Source organism: Aphidius gifuensis, linkage group LG3 (assembly GCF_014905175.1).
Source record: "Aphidius gifuensis isolate YNYX2018 linkage group LG3, ASM1490517v1, whole genome shotgun sequence".
Taxonomy (NCBI): domain Eukaryota; kingdom Metazoa; phylum Arthropoda; class Insecta; order Hymenoptera; family Braconidae; genus Aphidius; species Aphidius gifuensis.
Genome location: NC_057790.1, coordinates 20,764,707 through 20,770,706, shown reverse-complemented (window position 1 = coordinate 20,770,706; position 6,000 = coordinate 20,764,707).

Sequence of the window (6,000 nt, the reverse complement as noted above, 5' to 3'; positions counted from 1 at the left end):
TCACCAGGTTCCCTAAACATCTGCTCGTTGGCCAATAATATTTTGCCAAATTTTCCCCACCTTTTATTTATAGAACCAACAACCAATCACGTTTGTTTAATATAACAAACACATAAATAATAATCTCTTATGTTTGTTTATTTATATTTTATTAATCGTGAAATTAATTAGTGTTGCATGATTAATGACAAGATATTAAGATAATTAACAAAAAAAAATATATATTGTATTTTTTAAAGTACATGATTACTTGAAGTTAGGCGAGAATCGATTATGTCAATTAATCGAATATCTCGATTGCATTTAAGAACGAGAATATTTGAATTTTTTTTTTTCTTTGCGTCTAATGAAAAAATTAAAAAATAGTTTATTATTTTAATTATAAAAATTAATATTATGATGCTGCTCAAAGAAGGTGTGAGTAGAAGCAATTTTTAAATTTTTTAGAATAAATATAATATAAATATAATATAAAAATTACTTACTTTAAATTTAATTGATTCTTTTCATTGCTGACCTGTAAATTAACTGAAGCAATTTTAATAGAAAAATATAGTTTTAAAATTAATATTAATCATTAACCATATATTATCAATTATTATTATAATTATATTGATTTTTTTAATCGATACTTTTTTTTTTTTTTTCATATAATTATATACATATTCATACATCATATTACATAACTTAAATTTTTATCTGAATAAAGCTAAGGACGTTTTGAGGAAGTTGAAGATAAAAAGCACCAAAATGTTAAATTTTTTGTGTATTGTTATTAATATTATGTTTATTTATTTATCTATTTTTTTTTTCTCCACCTGTTGAGTATATATATGAACGAGAATAACAGGACAGAGTGAGCTGCGATAATAAACTGATTAGCTAAAATAAAATTATGATAATATGTTTTGTGATTTTCAAGTTGTCTTTCATCAAATATTCAACAATAATTAACTATATTAATTGATTTTTTTCATTTTTTTCATTTTTTAAATATTTTATTAGACTGAAAGACAACTTTATTATTTTTTTTATTTACATTATTAAATAATAAAATTTTTTAAACTCTACAAAATGCTGAATTATTATTACGTATTATTGTATATTTTTTCTCCTTTTATTCTGGTTTAATTTTATGTATCTTTTTTTATTATTATTGTAATTATTATTATTACTATATTATTTTAATTTATATTTTTTTTTTTTTTGTGAAAAGCACACAGCACATTTTTTTTTTTTTTCTTGCTTCTATTATGTAGAAATTATTATTTTTTATATTATCACTATTGGGTAATTATTTATTTATTTATTTAATTTTTTTTTCTTTTTGTAATTACAATAGACGAACATATTATTAACAAATTTGTGAAAATTTAATTTTAATTTAAACAATTAATAATAATAATAATAATAATGAATAATGATAATAATAATAATTAATAATAATAATTTAGATGTTTTCTCCAGTTTAATTTTTTTTCAAATGATTTGATATATAAGTAATATGTTATACATTCAATATCATGTGTCACATCAAATTTTAATCGATAAAATTAATTTTGATTATTATTGCAAATTAATATTACAATGCAACTGTTATTGTTGTTTATTTTTTTAATATGATTTTAATATGATTAAATAAGATATTAATTAAGGGAAAAAAATTAATGGAATTACAAAACTGGATGAATTACTTTTGTCGATAGAATATTAATGGTACAATTTTAAAATATGACCCAGCCTTGTCATAGATCGTAAATAAAAATTTGCTCTAATTTTTATTAATTAGTATATATTTTTAATTTTGTCAGGTATGTGGGGGCAGTGTAGAACATAGGCAAGATCGAGCCCTTGGCATCGTTGATTACGATTCATATAATTTTTAACTGTTTTTATTTCTTCATATTTTTTTTTTTTTCATTATTATAATCATTAACTATTTGCTGAATGTTAATTACAAACGTGAAAAAAATTTCATTCTCATTGATAAACAAGATTTTTTTTTTCATTTACTTTTAAACTGTTAAATGTTTTTTTTTCAATTTTATTTATTAATCTTTTAAGTTCTATAATTAGCATCATTATACTATTGACTTATAGTATTTTTTCAATAATTTAAACAACATATGCATTATTAAATTCATCAGTTTGAATTTGAAACAGTAAAAAAATGTTTGAATACACAGTGAATTATTTTTTTTTTTTTCAAAAACTTTGTGTTGGCTTAAATTTATCAAACACTGTTATCTATTTAAAGCAAAGTGTCTTGAGCTCAAGTATGATAACAACACTTGAATCTATTGCTATTATTATTATTATTATTAATATGTATATATATAATTTTTTTATCTACATTATATTGATTTAGTGTACGTGTAAATTGATTTATTTTCGGTATCTTGTTTGACAAAATAACTATATATAAAGCCGTGCATAAATGAGGAGATGCTTTACTTTTATCTTTTCAGGAAGATATTTATTTATTTATTCATTCGTGATAATGCTAAAAGTCTCAAGTGTAGACCTGAACGAAAATTAATTAAATGAACGAGATTAATTAAATGAGCAATATGGCATTTTAAAAATTTTCTTAATATTATTGTTTTTTTTTTTCAGTAAATTTATTATGTATCTCATTCATTTATGATAAATGGCTTTTTCACATTTTCATACTTTCTTATAATCAATTAATTAATTTAATTTTTAATTTTCATTTAAAGATAACGAGTTATTTATATTTTTATATATAAATAATTGAAAAAGTGCTATGTCGTGCGCTGCAACTTGTGCTTAATGCAACCAACATTTAAACAACAACAATTAACAATAATAATAAAAAACAAAAATGGAAGGAACAATTATTTAATATATATTTTTTTTTATTATCTTGATAAAATTTTATTAAAAATTAACGGGCATCCATGAAACAAGGACAGACAATTTTTAACATAAATTTTACTAACACTTTTTTTTTTTTTTATTTAACTTTATAAAACGGCAAAAATAATATTTAAATTTTGCAATATAATTAATTAAATAATCTGCCGATTGTCACCATCATTTCATCATTAAATTAAAATAATATAATATTTTTTTTTTACTGTTTTTCATTGCGTGATTTTATATATATCTGCCCTATTTTTTAATTTTTTTTAAACATTGATATTAATCATTTTAATTATTATAAATAATCTTGATTTTTTTTTATTATCATAATGCTTCTTACTCTATATCATTAAAATATCAATAAATTTGAATTTTTTTATGTTACATTAATTAATAACAATAACGACAGAAAAATATGATTTTAACAAAATTATTTTTTTACATGGACTTTTATAATTTTAATAATCATTTTTATTATTAAATATGAGGTTAGTTAATTTTTATAAAACCACTGAAAAATAAAAACAATTAATTTAGATTTTTTTCTTACGAAATTATATGCTGTAAGGAGAAGAGCTCAACGAATAGTCAGACGCTCAGGGAATTTGCTATTTTTCATTTAACATAATTACATTGAAAAAAAATAAAAGTAAAATTTATACTTCAAATCTTTAAACTGCATTATTTTATATTACAAAAAATTGTTTTAAAATTCATTAGCTGTCCTGATGATAATTAATAATTTTAGATCAAAAAAAAAATTTTTTTTTCATATAAAGAAGAAAGTTACTGTCAAGAAGGGACAATAGATAATTTCTACGATATTTTTTTATACATTAGATGGATTGGCAATCGGACAGACATGCAGCCAATAAATAATAATCAAAAAAATAAAATAAATAAGCAAAATGTCAACATAATTTAATAACTGGTATAAACAAAAATAAATAAATAAATTATTTACATTATAATAATATATCCCTGTTATTTTTTTTCTGTTCAAAGATATATATTTATAATATACATATACATTAAATATGTATACATATAATATAATTGTTTATTTAAAATAATGCTAAATTAAATGTTTCAATCAATGATTCAATATCCAAAAAAATTATATATTTGTACACAATTATTTTGTTTAATGCATTAATAAATTTTTTTCTATTTTTTTATTTATTTTTTTAATAACTCTTTTATTTATTAAATTATCATTGTTATCAAGTATTTCATATGGCTATTAGCACAGCTCACCTCTGGTGAATCGAATATTAATAATTCCTACTTAATCAATAATGAATTTTTGTTTTTTTTTTTGGGATGAAGTACAGATTTTCAGGATACAGTGAAAATAGAATGTTTTATTTTGTTTGTATTTTATTTTTTTTTTTCATATTTGAAATCTTTCTTGTTGATTTAATTACTCTTATTTTTATAATTTTTTCGTTTATTCATTTTATTGTTATCCGTAACAATCTCGAGATGATGGAAGCATCAGTGATGTCAGATGTCAATATGTCAGGTGTATCTTATTCATTTCAAATTTTATATTTTATTATCATTTTTTAATTATTATTATTTATCGGTCATCTTCATAATGTTATTATTAAATTAATGGATACACTTTTTAGATGAATAGATGAAATATTGTTACAATTAATTATTGAATATTAAAATGTTAATAAAAAATGAAAATAAAAACAAAATAAAGAAAAATAATAAATAATAGTAATATAGCAGACATTTGGTCCCAACCGCGGCGAGACAGACGAAACTATTGCTATATGAATTTGTGTTTTTCTATTATTTTTTTTTTTAAATTCAATTAATTTAATTGTCAACGTAATAAAACAATCAGCGACCGAACGAACGAATTCTACAAATTTATATAAATATTATTTATATATCGGAAATAACCGATAGAAGAGACAGATTTATTTTTTCATTCAATAGTTATTAAATTAACCTGACGAAAATTTATGATATATATTACATCGTTTTATGATGCTCGAGAGTTTATTATTAAAACAATTTTTATTTATTAAAAATTGAATTAAATTTTAATATATTTTTTTGTGTTTTTCTTCATGTTTTATGTTTACATTGGTAAAATTTTAACAGCACTCTTTTAATTATTTTTATCTTCTTTTTATTATTATTATCTTTTTAATTTTATAATATATAAAGTAATGTATATTGCGAAGTATAGAATATTTTTATAATTAATCATTCTAATGGTATTTAAATATTTTAAGCAGTGGAAATAGTCACAAGTAATTATTAGTATATAACAACAGAAGCAGCTGTGATTATTATTTGTATAATCACGCTTTAATTTTCAAGTGATGGATCATCTTATTAATAATTGAATTAATATATTTTTTATCATTATTTTTCTTTTTTTCATCTTACATAATATAAATACTTACATTGTAGTAATTTATTTTATCTGTTTTGTTAATTAATTCTTTTTTTTTTTAATAACTTCATATCTTCATTTTTTTAATTCTTTAACAATTTTTTTATTTTTGTTTTCGATAATAATTTACTAGTTCGATCACCGAGTCACAAGACACATAATGGTGAATAATATATTTCTTATTTATCTTGATGAAACAATGGCTTTTTTTCTTCTCGCCAAATTTATATATATTTTTTTAAATCCATTGAATTTATATTTCCGGCGAGTGATCCTTTTATTATTTTAATTTATTATTTCATTTCGAAGGAGTACTTACTGTCCGACAGCAAAAAAATAATAAGACATATTCATATATTTATATTTTTTATTCCTTTTTAAAATGTTTTATTTTTATTTTTTTTCAATAGTAATTTTAGTATAATAATACCCGAGGAACCGAGTGACAAGTATCTCGGGCGGAATTAATTTTTATTGAAAAAAAAAAAAACATCCCTCAATTCCCCAGTGCTAATTTTTTTTAAACATAAAAATAAATAAATTTAATTCATTCAATCTAACTATTATGATATTTAATCTTTTCCATTGTTGAGATAATTTTTTAAATATATTTTCTTAATTATTTATTTATTTAAATTTTATTTATAATATTTGCCAGTTCGTTCGTTCGACCAGCTGGATATTAGCATGTC